The sequence below is a fragment of the Hevea brasiliensis genome, chromosome 10, assembly GCF_030052815.1.
Source record: "Hevea brasiliensis isolate MT/VB/25A 57/8 chromosome 10, ASM3005281v1, whole genome shotgun sequence".
Taxonomy (NCBI): Eukaryota; Viridiplantae; Streptophyta; class Magnoliopsida; order Malpighiales; family Euphorbiaceae; genus Hevea; species Hevea brasiliensis.
In genome coordinates, this window is record NC_079502.1 from 28314593 (window position 1) to 28329257 (window position 14665).

General features: G+C 28.8%; 1 long non-coding RNA gene across 2 annotated transcripts; it reads left to right on the forward strand.

Moving 5' to 3' along the window:
- The first annotated feature begins 4917 nt into the window (after window positions 1-4917).
- Window positions 4918-6558, forward strand: LOC131169854 (uncharacterized). Of its 2 annotated transcripts, XR_009140784.1 has the most exons (3): window positions 4918-4995; window positions 5734-5790; window positions 6365-6558. It is a non-coding gene; the product is annotated as an uncharacterized LOC131169854 (long non-coding RNA). The 2 variants fall into 2 exon arrangements; XR_009140785.1 differs by lacking the exon at window positions 5734-5790 and having other exon boundaries at window positions 4920-4995.
- The last annotated feature ends 8107 nt before the right edge of the window (window positions 6559-14665 follow it).

Below are 14665 nucleotides of genomic sequence, written 5' to 3' on the forward strand. Positions count from 1 at the left end.
TTTCTGTAATTCTTTGTTTCTAGATTCTGCGTTATACCTCGGGAAATATAAAAGTGCCTCAGTTAGTGTCTTGATTTTCGTGGAGTACACAGAAATGTGAAATAGAGTTAGTAGACATGTGAGATCTATCATGAGGATACGTACTCCAAGAAATGTTATATTTTGTCAGTATGGGTTTAAATGGTGTGCCCATTTCGTGCAAGGCACGAGTACATAAAGGTGAGTCTTGAAAGTACAGTTGCCCTAGATAAGGATGAGGATACCACTGCTGGCAGTCATCAGTGGATGACCCAGTTAGAATAAGTTTGTGATAATAGAATATTCAAGAGAGATAAGAGATTAGGAGACCTAGTCTGTCAGGACGTATCGTAGTAACTATACAATGTTCTCAATGTCTGCTCTGTAGTCGCAGACACTGATCGACATGAGATTATTGTGTAGAGCTGCGTGCATCCCCGTGGTGCTCCATAATGAGAGTGTTTACTGATGGCCTCTGTTTTGGTACAGCAATACCAGAATAGAGTTCTATATCTGTAGAGGAGTAGGGAACTCCTGGTTAAGAGTCTAGAGCTAGAATATCGAAAGGTTACAGTTAGGTGGTAACTAGAGTCAATGACTCGGTTACCCTAGCATGAGCTAGAGTTGTATTAAGAGTTGCCATCAGACCAGAGGTTTCGGACTAGTTGCAAGTAAAAGTGACACCTATAGAGTGAGACCATCTAGTCTTCGGTATGGAATTTTGGATGATTTTTGCAGAATGACAGACGTCTTGCTTAGAACTTAGTGAGAATAGGATACCTTGTGTGTATTAGCAAGGTGTAAAGTGCAACCCTACTACCTAGGGACGGTCAAAACTATGAATTGATGATTCACAGAGATATGATATGATAGGAGAGTCATTAATTTGACATGGTTTGGGCAAGGTGGTAAATGTAGTACCTTTGTTGCAGCAAGTTAGGGTGTAGTCTTATCTTTTCAGAAGGGATCGAAAGTTATTACTAATGATGGTGACCAACCAAATAGTGCCCCAGATGGGACTGTAGAGTGTGGTAGAGAGTAGTTGGCTCGGGTATCCCGCAGAGGATACAAGTTTCATTATAGGAATCATATATAATCAGATCACGATGGATGTAAATCCTTTGAATTGGATGACGGGTTTGGGTGCCCGGAATCTTAAGTTTTGGCAAATTGAGTAAACATAGAAAATAATAATAATAATAATAATAATAATAATAATAATAATAATAATAATAATAATAATAATAATAATAATAAAATTACTGCAGAATCAGTTCTCGAGGTAGTAAAGGTATTATGTAAGCTAAAGGATAAGAATAGAAATCATACGATAAAGGTATGACCGCAATTTCCTGAGTTCTTTTCTAACTTCATATTGATCAAAATAATAGTATAATCTAATTATAATAGTGTTAAGAGAAATAAATTAGCAAAGATAAATTATAGAAGGCCAATGGATAGAAAAAGTACAGAACGAAAGTTTGGACAATTCATTGCAGATGCAATATAATCTAAATGCCAGTGGGAATACCAGCTAGAGTGGTCAAAGGACCAAATCTGAGTAGCACAGATATGTGATAACGCGGTAGAGACTCTGAAAGATATAGTCAGCAAGTACAGCTGTCATGTTAGGAAGAAGAATGAAACCAGGGATAGAATAGTCAAGTTCTATTTTGGGTAAGACAAAGGAAATGAATGAAAGGACAATCTGAAGGGCGCGTAATAAACGGAATAAAGTTAAGATATAGGGTAGACTAAGTGTTATTCTTGGCAAGGAGAATGACAAGGATGGAAATCCCAAAATGGGACCACATTAGTGAGAATAGTGATGGAGGTATGGAATAACATAATAATGAGTAAATGCTAGAAGGTGTGCGATGGTATTGCGGACTACCTAATTAGGTAGAGAAAAAGAAGTTAGTAAATAGTAAGTTGAATAAAAGTCAGTCTACGGGATCAAATAGGTATGATGAGTGGAAAGAATTATAGATAATGACACATAAGTTTTAGGTTAGACTTTTGAGATAGTGAGAAGGTAGTTAGAGGTTCGTTATGAATGTCAGGCAAACATTTTTAGTGTGATCAACAGAATCACTTTGCAGTGAAGTAATAACGACAGAACAACAGTAGGGGTAGAATGAAAAGTGACAAGTATGGATGGTAATAAATTACTAGAAAGTTCAAGGATCAAATTAATGACCATAGATAAGGGTGGAATTAGTGTTGGAAGAATTTATTAGTGAGAGAAATCTTTCAGGAATCAACAAAAGTTAAGGGCACAATATAAACGATGATAGATATGAATCATTGGTCGAGTATAAGTAAAGTTAATAAATTATAAAATATTATGTCAGGAAGGACAATGGTACGGTAAAGTGTTCATGCAGATGATATCTTATAGGTAGAGCACAATTGTGCTAAGAGATGATGAAATTTGAAGAGAAAGACCAAGAAACATAGATTAAACGTTATTATATGGACAATCGGGTGTAGTTGAATATAAGAGGATATTTTTCTTTCTTTTCAAGTTTAGTTTGTGCTATTGGTTCTAGAGGGTTATATAAGGAACGGAGACAGAGTCAAGGAGACCTAGTTATTTGAGAGTTTGGTAGGCACCAATTCATATACAATTTCGTGATATGAGAATGACTGTAAGTGCATACCTAGTGTTAAGTATGAAAGGACGATCAGAGTAATAACAGGAGTCAAATTGAGTTAGCTACTAAGGCTTGTGACTATTTTAAATTATGAGCTGGAGAGAATACTAATTGTGAATGAGTTACAAATGAATGAGATTGTTGCTAATAGGAAAAGATGAAGCTGAAGTTTGGAAAGCTATGGGCAGTATATGTGATTTTATTAAGGAGAATGAACATGTGAAGTATTTTGTTTAGGATTAAGGCATGGCACACATTTCTCACAGCCGTGTTAGTTCAGATGGAACTTATAGTTTCAAGGGCTCATATCCATCTAGGATGTGTAATTTCCTACTAAGAGAGGTAGGGAATGATAATGTTCTGATAGTTAAGTTGGTAAAAGGGGATGCAAAAAAAAAAAAAAGAATTTTCTATGGTTAATTATAAGTGTTACAAAAGGTGAAGAATGTGCTGGTAAGAGAAAATCGTAAGGTTAGAATTCCCGAAGTAATAGAACTAGTAACTAAGAAACAAAATGAAAGTTAAAGTTGATGATGGGATAGACATCTTTGAAGGAAAAGGTGTAAGGATGAGATAGGACTAAAATTAAGGAATAAGTACAGCAGGTTGAAAGGATATCAACAATAGTAGAAACAGGAAAAGGAAGTGGATAAGATCCAAATGACAAGAAGAAAGCTCGGTGAAGCTAGTTATAATGACGAGGATAAGGAGGAATAGGTATGCTAGGAACACGCTAAGATACGTTTAAAATAAGTTATTATGAGATGATAGATTAAAGGAGTAGTGGAGCCTCGATCTGAGTGCTAATGTGATAGAAATAGGCCACATACTAAGAAGCTAAAGGAAGAAGTCTAGATATTTCCATTCCAGAGAAGGAGTGAGAATTGATAAAGTCGCATGGATTGAGTTGTCAGGAAAATAAACACGTTTGTCATATAAGAGAGGAGACCCAGTTTGCTTTCTAATATTGATAAATGGTACACTTGGCCCTTGGAGGGGACTCTACCTGACTAGTTACATAAGATGGACAAAGGTTGGTCTAAGTACCTTAGTAATGACACGAGAGATTAAAAATTTAAAGTATAATGGGAGTGAGAAGATTTATAGGTATTAACCACTGAAGTCATAAGAAGAGTGAAGATCTCGAACAAGATGCCTAGATTAGGTGCTACAGGAAAGCTACTCATAGGATATCATGGAATAAGGAACATAAGTTATGTCATTGGGGAAAACAGAGATTATTAAAACAAAGGAATGATGACTGAAGTCACCAAGAGACATGTTGGGGCATAATAAAAGTGAGGTAAGCACTAAAGTTGATTGAAGTTATGAGACATCAAGTCAAGAACAGTGAGATATAGCGAATACTTGAAATGTCAGAAGAATGGTCAATGAATAGCCAAGAGATAAGAGCATCTCTAGATAGAGATGAAGACAAATAGGACACCATAGTAGAATAAGAGAGTAATAGAATGTCATATATAATGTACAAAGAGTTTGAAGAATAAATGTTTTACCAATCTCTGCATAGCTGGAGGAGTAATGATTGCACTTGTTCTGATAATCTTCTTTTCCATATCTCTGGTTTATTCGAAAATTCGAGGACGAATTTTTCTTAAGGGGGGAAGAATGTAACAACCCTTAAAAAAAAAAAAAAAATTTTGAAAAATGGGATTGGCGTGTGACAGTGGGTTTCCCACTGTCACAGCAGCCTTTTATATATATATAAAAAAAAAAATTTTCAAAAACGGGAGGAGGAAAACCCCCCCCATTTCTCTTCTTTCCCTCTCCTTCCCTTTCTTCTTCTTCTTCCTTTCTCCGGTGACCGGCCGGCGACGTCCCAAGCAGCTCCCCACCGGCCGGCGACCCTCCGGCGACCACCAGAAACGGCGGCAAGAGAGGGAGAGGAGAGAGAAAATGAGCGCACGATGGCGATGGCTTTCCGCGCGATTCCGCCGTCCGACGTCCAATCGAGGTGATTGCGGTGGCGTTGGAAAGCTTGTTACGAGAGCTTTCTTTTGATACCAATTTTGAATCACATGGAGGTCGGATGAGTGAGATATGGAGGAGAGAAGTTTCGGGATTTTCAAGCTTTTTCGGATCTACGACGATCCGACCGTTGGATCGACGATCCGAGACCACATATGGACTGAGGAAGAGGAGAGGAACATGGTGGTATGATCAGATTCGCAAATGTCGCCGGCGACGGCCGCCACCGTGCGCGGTGGTGCGTGATGGGTCCCTGAGCTATGGAGATGGTTCAACTTCCAGAGGCTTCCTCATAAATTTTTGGAATTTTTGAGACACAGATAAACTTCGGGTAAGACAATTTTTATTATTTCTCTGTCTGTGGAGCATAAATACAGTGTTTCTTAAATAGGAAAAATTGGAGAAAAATTCTAAGAAAAATATATGATGAAAGTAAAATTATTTGGAGATATTCTATGGTGTTAGTTGAATTTTTGGGTGATCGTAGAATATTTTTGAGAAATATGGATGGATTTTAGTTATATTTTTAGCATGTGGGCATATAAGATTAATTGAAATTAAGATAATTAAATTTTATATAATTGGTTGAAGCTTGAGGATGGAGGTTTAAATATGTGAATATTTAATTGGGTTGAATTAGGAATATGTTAGCTGTTGGAAACTTATGGAATCGAGTAAAATTCTTGAATAAAATATTCATGGGTGATTAGAAAATTACAATTCATTTTGCAATAGCCTTATAATATTATTAAGGACCACGGGGCAAAATTTTAGAATTTTTAGAGCTTGTTTGAGTGGATTTTTGAAAAATGTCAATTATATGGACTAAAACGTAATTTTTAAAATTTTGAGTATAGTCTGATTTGGAGGGCCCAGGAGGGGCCATGTGATATTAATGAGATGTGATTGTGGAAATTGAGAATTTAGAAGTGTTATTTGAGCCTCTTTGCAGGTTGGGTAGGTCCTGTATAGGGAAACTCACTGATTTCCGGCATGAATTAGGCTGTCTATTGCCTCTTTAGAGTTTTATTTTGAGTTAGTACTAATAAATTTATAATTTAATTATTAGGTGATCGAGATCAACTATTTTCCTGCATCCAGCAGCCACAATAGTCGATGGTATACTGTGAGTAGAATATTAATTTTAATTGTAATTTCGATATTATTATATGTTCAGCATGCCCATGCATCACTTATATGCATATATTTATGTAGTTAAACTCTAGGCACGATTTTTGATGCATTGATAAATGTTAAAGTGCCATGTATGTTGTTGTGGTAATTTGGAGCAGTGTGCGTGCGTTGGCGTGCGTGTGATGTGGTGTGGACTATGGATAGGACGGGTAGACACGGCTTGAGTTCTTCGCTGGGACCCGGTCCTTCGGGGTAGACACGGCTTGAGTTCTTCGCTGGGACCCCGATTTGGTATTTAAGTGGAAGTCCGAGCTGAGTTCTTCGCTGGCACCAGGTTGGATTTAAGAGAGCTGTATAGGGGATCAGCTCCCATATATTATGATTGATGTTACAGGGTGCGTGAGTGCTCCAAATTACCTTTTTGATGCTATAATGTGAATTTATTGCTGATGTTGCATTTCACTCTACAGGGTGCATTAGTTTTAGATAGTTATAGAGATTACGGTTAAAATTGATATTTTACTCTCTGAGTCGAACGCTCACTCCTGTTCACCATATTTTTCCAGGCTACAGGAGGAGACATTTTTCAGAATAACCTGTCCCTTTCCTCTCAGGTTATGAAAAGATTACTTAATTGTATTATTATTCTCTAAATTTGTAATTTAGGACTCCGCATGTGCTAGTAGTAGCATTAAGCCTATCAGAGACTGTATGAATTCAAGTTTTCATATTAATAAATGAAAAGAAAAAAATTTTATGAGTTTTAAATGGTTATAAATGAGGTAATAGGGTTGAGCTGGGCTCCCCTGATTTTAGTTTTCTGAAAAGTTCTGGGCTAAGTTGGCCCAAAATGAAATTATAACAGTTTAATTTAAATTATCTTATATGCATATTGGGTCTAAATTGTGGGCCTGGTTATGGATTTGAGGAATAGTTAGGCTTACTACGGGCCTCGGGGGCTTTAAGCTGGCCCAGGTCCTAGTGCCGGTCCGGCCCATAGGTTGGGTCGTGACATTTATTTTTTAAGAAAATTCTTTCTTTTTTTTCATTAAAAATAAGAGAAAATATAAAAAGATTTTTTGCACTTGTCAATAGTAGAAAATATTTTTTAATTCAAAATTAAAAAAAAATTCATGTCTTTTATAATTAAAAATTAAAAAAACATAATAATATATGTATATATATATATATATATATATATAGTTAATTTCTTTTAAAATTTTTGTAATATGTGTTATCCATTGTTATTCATTTATTTGATAACAATATAATTAATTTTTTTATCATGGTAAATAAAATTTTTAATTATTTAATTTTAGTCATGGAAAAGCAATATAATTTTTAATTATAGAAATGTCATTATTATTCATTTGAAAAATAGTTAGAAAAAACATAGCTTTTGTTATAAAAAAATGTGAAAAACTATTTTTCAAATCTTAATTTAATTTTAAAAATTAGAAAAAAAAGTTTCTCTATTCTCTATCTAGAAAAAAAAAATAGAAATTTGTTTTTTTAACATTTTCTTGAAAAAAAATTCTTGAAAATTAATTTCATTTTTCATAAGTGAAGAAAACTTTAATTGTTGCATGGCTAATATTAAGGCCAAAGCTAAATTTTAAAATATGGAAATAAGAGGGATGGATGATTAGCGAGCATTATTTTGTGATTTTCATGGGCGTATATATGCACATGGGTGAGTCAAACATTGCGTGAACCAAGTCATGGCGTTGGGTTCATACGCATCTTGCACTGAAGTGCCATTGAACCTTCACATTTTTCAAGCATATCGCACTTCGTATAGTCCATCGTTTCAAATTCAATGCATGACCTCCACATTTTCCATGAACTATTCATGTTGGAATTATTTTAAGTTATACAATATCTCAATTTTTTTTTTTTAAAAAAAGTGAGTTTAAATTAAGAAAATGTTTTGTATTCTCTTAAGTAATTAAATGTTAACCTTGAGAAAATTAAGTTAATAATTACCTTTTTCAAATATTAAAATTTATAAAGGTAATATTTACTCTTAACTTTTTAACTTTCTACCAAACATATCCTTAATAGTTATGTACATGTAATACATTGAGTTATACTTTAAATTAAATTTTAAGTTTGATCAAATTAATTCAAACGACAGGTTGGCTTCAATTTGAATCAGTTGGAATTTGGAGTTGATCTACAATTCTGCAGCTTATTTAGATTTGAGCCAATTCAAACTTTATATGAATTGAAATTAAATTTTTATTTGATTGATTGATCTTATCAAAATTTGCCATATTTATGTTCAATTATGAAATTTTTTATTAGATGTAATTTTGATTTTTAATCTATTCTAATTTAAAGTAACTCATAATCTTTTTTAATTTAAAATTAATTCAAAATAATTAAAATTTAATAATCTTTAAAATTTAAAAATCAACTTAGCAATTCGTATGAAGTATATATGATCCAATATAAAATTGCTCTATCTGACTCCATGTTGACCCATAAATTTTAAATCAATAACACTTTGTATCTTTTATAAATTTTAAATTTTAATTATTCAATACATATTTTAAATTAAAAGACTAGAAACGGCTATGAACCAATATGAATCGACCGAGTTACTAGTAAATCGATAAATCCATTAGTTGGGTCATCTCACTAAAAATATTGATGGAGAGATGGCTTGAGCACTCAACTCCTAGTGAATAGATGAATTGTAAACCTGGTTACCACTTTCACTACACTAAGGAGTATGCTATTTCATATATGTACTAGTTTTTCTAGTAATGTGTTGCACGTTATGCCCTTATTTATGCTCATAATTTAATTTTTTATATATAATTTTAAAAAATTCTATGCTAAAAAATAAATTTTATAATATTTTATTTTTTTATTTATCTTAAAAATGAGTATATTATATAAAAAAAATTGAGATATCTTTAAATTAATTAATACTATAAAATATGTACATATATATACTATCAATTTTAGATTGAGATTATAAAAATATGTATATATATAATCGCCCCAGATCCTAGTAATATATATGATATATGACTTTGATTTTAATTCTATATTTATTGTGTACACTCTATAAAACTGCTAAGGTTTGGAAGGAGTAGTTAGTGATAGAAGAAATACACGTGGCTTAAATTCTGTTTATTTTGTAAAAAGTAATTTGTATGTGGAAAAAAATATTTTCTATGAAATTTTTTCTCATTATTTAATTATAATATTAAATTAATGGTATGTATTTATGATATATATGTATAAATATTTTTCATATTTTAATAAGAATATCAAAGTTTAAAAAATGAAAAATAACTTCCTTCTTTAAAAAGATGAAGTAATTTTTTTTAAAATGATTTAATTTTCTCTTTGATCAAAAAAATAATTTTTGTTGATTTATTTTTTTAAATATTTCAAACACCTAAAAATATATTTTTTTTAAAAAAATATTTTTTCGTGAAACAAACAGATCGTAGTTTAAAATTGTAATTTACAAAAAATTTTTGTATATAGAATTTTATTTACGTAAGAATTCCTTTTGTAAATAATACCTATACTTAAGATTTTTTACTCTAAATTAAATAATAGTAAATATAATTAAAAATAAATATTAAATAAAAATAAATTTATAAGTGTTATAAATATAAAATAAGGTATTAATAATTTTTTTTTAAAAATTTCATAAGAATACTAAATATAAAAAAAAATAATTTTTTCTTTATTTTCATGATAAAATAAGATAAAAAGATATTTTATAATTATATTTGAAAGTTATATTATATCTTATAATAATATATATCACACAAGGCACGATAAAAATAAATTACAAAAGAATCTCATTTTTCCTATTCACCGCAAAAAATTAAAAATTTAGCTACTAAAACTACTTATTATTTTAAGAGGATTTTAGTTGGTAATTTCATTTATTGACTAAATACCGACTAAACGCAAGTAATACATTAATTAGGTTGTAGGTAAATTTTATCTATGATTCACTTTTAGCCGATTAAATTACCAATTATATTACCAACTAAAAAAATTAATTTTATTAATTATTAAAAACTAAAGATATTTAAATTTATAGTGGAGTTATATTTATACTTCATGTCCATATAACGTGCAAGCTGCAATTGCAATTAAAAATGTTCTTTAATAAAATGAAATTTAAATTAAATAAAAATCAACATAACCAATTAAATTAAAGTTTTCTAAATAATAACAAATTAGTCACGTATTTTACTTTTTTAGAAAACATGAATTTCTTATTTTAGTTAGCTGTTTTTTATCAAATTTTATTTTGAATTAAAGTTAAAAATAAGTAGGATTAACAATTTTAAATTTATATATACTCTAACATATTTACTTTAAATAATAAAAATTATAAATAATATAAATTATAAAGAGCATTTTGGGTAAATCTAATATTCCCCTTTTCCTTTATACATTTATATATATTATATATTTTTTTAATGTGCTTACACATTGTACTCGTTGTTTATACTCATGATTTATTTTTTTTTATATGTAAGTCAAAAAAAATTCCATGTTAAAAAATTATAAATCTTAAAATATTATGAGAATTTATTTTCTTTTTTTTCTTCAAAATTAGCATATTATATAAAAAAATAAGATACTTCTAAATTAATGAAGATGTAAAATATACGCATATAGATACTATCAATCTTAGAATGAGACAATAAAATATATACAAATGCAATTACTATAGATTCTAATAATATATTTGATCTATGAATCTGGCCATAATTTTTTTTTTACTACATGTATTTTGTTAAAAAAAAACCGAAATTGAAATGGTAGAATTATTTAGGGCATAATAATTTATGATTTATATTTAAATATTTTTTAAAATATAGATAAATATTTTCTCACATATAATATATATGATTTGTATAATTTGTGAATACACAAATATTTGCACTTAAGATTTTTCTTTACTCTAAATTAAATAATAATAAGTACAATAAAAAATAAATATTAAATAAAAATAATTTTGTAAGTGTTATAAATATAAAAAAAAGCGTATTAATAAATTTTTTTAAATTTCAAAAAAAACACTAAGTATATAAAAAATAATTTTTTTCTTTATTTTCATGATAAAAAATTGACAAAATATATTCCATAATTATATTTAAGAGGTGTTTAGTTCACCTGTTGGGTGCAGCTAATAGCTGATAGACACCCAAACAGATGAACTAAAACGTTTGGTAAGTTTAAAAAAAATAAAGCTGATAGATAGCTGATATGGTACCCATCAACTGCAGTTTGTATCAACTCTATTTTTAGAGTTGTTTCTCATCAGTTGATAATTGGTTTGATTTCATTTTTTATTTTGACTATATTATCTTTTTTTATTTAACTCAAAAATTAATATTATTAATACTTTTATATTTTTTATTTATAATTTTAATATTTTAATTAACACATTTCAACTTTATTAAAATTTTTTTATTAATAACATAAATATAAAATATTTATTTATATATAAAAACTTAAAATTAATTATAAGTTTTTCCTTTATCAACAATAATAATTACTTTATTATTTTATCTATATTTTTAAAGTTATTTAATTATTTTTTAAAAAATTTAATTATTTTCTTATTTCAATAATAAAATAAATAATATAATATAATAAATTAATAATTTTATATTTATTTTAATAATATAATAAATGATATAATATATTATTTAATAATTATATATTTAATTTAATAATAAAATAAATAATATAATATAATAAATTTATAATTTTATATTTATTTCAATAATAAAATAAATTATATAATATATACCTTTATTATTTATTTCACGTATCAACAACAACAGCTAAATATAGTTTTACCAAACACTTAACATAAATCAACTATAATCAGCTACCAACTATCAGCTATCAGTTACCAACTAACAGTTATCAGCTGTATTGAATAGTTAAATCAAATAGGTCCTTAAAATTTAATATATCTTATAATAATATATATCACATAAGGCATGATAAAAATAAATTAAAAACTCATGGTAGAATCTCACTTTTCCTACTATAATAAATTAAAAATTTAACTACTAAAATGACCGAGGATTTTTGTCGGCTAAAATTACCGAGGATGATTTTGTGATTCTCATGGGCATATATATGCATTTGGGTGAGTCAAAAAGTGATGGTGTTGCGTTTATATATATCTTGTTCGAAAATGCGTGCAATTGCACCTTCACATTTTTCAAGCATGACTCATCGATTCAGATTGGGTGACCTTCACATTTTCCATGAATCTCCACATTTTACACGAATTATTTGTGTTGGAATTATTTTAAATTATACAATTTCTTATTCTTTTTACAAAAAAGTGAGTTCAAATTAAAAGGTGTTTGATATCAAATTAACAAGAAATAATTATTTATATTATTTTAAAGAATTAAATATTAGTTTTAAACAAATTAAATTAATAATTACTTTCTTTAAATATTAAAATTTATAAGAGTAATATTTAACTTTTAACTTTATAACTTTTTATCCAACACATCCTTAATATACAAGTTGAGTAATACATTAAGGTATATATAATTTAATTTGTAAATTACAAGTCATTTTGAATTAGTTGATGGAGTTGATCTTCAATTCTACAGCTTATTTAGATTTGAGCCAATTCAGACTTTATATGAATTGAAATTAAATTTTTATTTCGTTGATTGATCGTACCAAAATTTGTCATGTTGAAGTTCAATATGAAATCTAGAGGTAAAAATTTTTTTATTAGATGTAATTTTTATGTTTAATCAATTTTAATTTAAAGTAACTCATTATCTATTTAAAATTTAAAATTAATTCAAAATCATTAAAATTTAATAATTTTAAAATTTAAATTTCAACTTAGTAATTCTATGAAGTATGATCCAATATAAAATTGCTCTATTTGACTCATCTTGGCCAATTTTAAATCGGTAACACGTTGTATTTTTTTTATAAATTTTAAATTTTAATTATTAAATATATATTTTACATTAAAAGAATATAACAGCTATTAACCGATATGAATTGACAGAGTAACTGGTAAATTGATAAACCAATTAATTGGGTTATCTCACATTATATATATATACTTTTTTATAACTATAATAATAACATATTTTGATATATCTTTTTCAATAAAAAAAACTTTTGTATCACAACAAATTTAAGAAATCCAAATGAAAAATAACCAAATCCATGGAACATAGATAAAGAGATTCACAGATAAGATTCAATTACCTTAGATGGAATTATATTTTTTGATATACTCCTGTCAATATGAATGTGAATTTATTGAAAAAAAAAAAAAAATACACAATGAAGAAAAAACTGATTCGGGCAGAGTCGTCAGATTCTGATGTTCTCAACTGATTTGTGTGTATATGCAAAAATCTTTCTCATTATCCCAAAAAAAATAAAAGTGTGTTTAATAAAATATATGCTTCAACTTTCTTGTATTAAAACTTTGGCCTGTAAACACAAATGTAAATACAAAAGTATTGTATGTACTTTTTTGAAAAGATTAGGTTTAAAATTATTAGAAGAGTTTTTTTATGGAGGAAGAACATATTTTTTTTTTTCTTTGATCTTTCCAAAAATTTCTTCTAGTCTGCGCAAGTTACATAGAGGATGTGTTTGGTATTATTACAAAATTTATAATATATTTAACATTTTTTTAATAATATATTGATTAAATTCGATCTCAATTAGATTTTAAAAATTTTGGACGTATTCGAAAATATTGTTGTTTTTAGTTTTTTTATTTTTTTTCTTGAGAGAAAATTGTGCAGCATGTTCGAATTACTCGTTCATGTTTTTCTTGTTCATTCTTCTCTTGGAAGTGTTTTTAAAACAAGAGACTTGTTTTTAAAAACCATAAATATTGGTTTTCATTTTCAACGATTTGAAAAACCATGACATGTTCTCATTGTTTCCAAAAGTCATATCCAATACAAGAGAGTTCTCTGTAGATGATGATAATTTTTCCAGCACCTCAACCACATGGCTTCAAAAATAGTAATGCTCCTTCACATTAGGGATCAACTTCCACGTTCTTGTCATTTAATCAAATAGCAATTGTTTTATCTCATAGCTTGAATCATTTAAGAAGAAAATTTTGGGAGGTTTCAGTCCTGTATTGTGACACCCCTTATCCGTCTACAGTGTAGCCGAGTAAGCTATGCCACACGGTGTACCGGCACACTTTATTTTACCTTAATTAATTTTTGTCAAGGTTTTGAATATAGTTTGTGAAATATAGTTCATTTATTGAAATTATAATTTATTTGAGGTTCCGAAAATTTTATAGAAAATCCGGCAGAATACCGGCTAAAAATGGAGAAAACAGTTATTCGGAACCTGTTAAAAACACTTCCAAAATTTGTATTCAATCATCTCAAACTCCAATATCCAAAATCTCAACAATATTTCTCAATTTCAGTTCTCAATAACTTTTTCATTTCTCAAACATCCATTTCTCATAATACTCATATACAAGCAATAAATAAATGCTCAAATTTTGCATTCATAGTCATAACTTTCATTATTTACATGAACATCAAAATATATTACATAAGTTCAAATACATATGAGAAAGTAAAAATTTGCTACAAAATATCAAAATGACACCTAGTGTCCTACCAATGCAATCGCAGAGTTGAGGTGACAAGGACACATGCGTAACTGCAGGATGGACTCACCTACCTGTGGTCTACTGGGCTCACGATCGGGATCTCGATCCTACGCATGGCAAAAGCAACGCGCTAAGCAATAATGCTTAGTGGTGCAATAATATAATAAAAGAAAATAGCAAGAAAATAAATGTGTATAGAATGTGTATGCTTTCTTTG